Source organism: Plectropomus leopardus, unplaced genomic scaffold (assembly GCF_008729295.1).
Source record: "Plectropomus leopardus isolate mb unplaced genomic scaffold, YSFRI_Pleo_2.0 unplaced_scaffold51402, whole genome shotgun sequence".
Classification (NCBI taxonomy): domain Eukaryota; kingdom Metazoa; phylum Chordata; class Actinopteri; order Perciformes; family Serranidae; genus Plectropomus; species Plectropomus leopardus.
In genome coordinates, this window is record NW_024656436.1 from 1 (window position 1) to 474 (window position 474).

The 474-nt window shown below is 56.8% G+C and overlaps 1 non-coding gene across 1 annotated transcript; it reads right to left on the bottom strand.

The window, feature by feature from the left end:
• Positions 1 to 12: 12 nt before the first annotated feature.
• LOC121939580 lies at positions 13 to 114 on the bottom strand. Its single transcript, XR_006105486.1, has one exon. It is a non-coding gene; the product is annotated as a small nucleolar RNA SNORD89 (small nucleolar RNA).
• Between the last annotated feature and the right edge of the window lie 360 nt (positions 115 to 474).

Sequence of the window (474 nt, forward strand, 5' to 3'; positions counted from 1 at the left end):
GACGGTCAGCGTGCTGGGATCAGAGAACGCTCTGGGGTATTTGTCAGGGCGCCGCTCTGAGAACACTCTGCCTGGGCGCTACAATTCGGCCTTTTGTTCACATCATCTCCCAGCTGACCTTAAACCCGCCCACTCTGTGATATCATCACTCAGGTTGCGTTTGTTCAGATGTGATGTCACTCACCGTCATGTCGCAGGTGTGACCTCACGGACGATATCACAGTTTCCCAGGGTCACAGAGGTCACGGGTCCTGTCAGAGCCAATCAGAGAGCAGAAGAGATCAGCAGGTGGAGACTCACCTGAAGGAGCAGGTAACCAATCAGCTGCCTGGATCAGAAGACGCTTCAGGTGGGATTTGTCATCGCCCCCCCCTCTGTGAACAGACTGCTGGAGGGGGGCGCCGTCAGATCTCTCCCCCTGGGACATTTTGGCAACGCGCGGCCTTGGCTACCTGTTCCTTCAGGTGGGTCTCC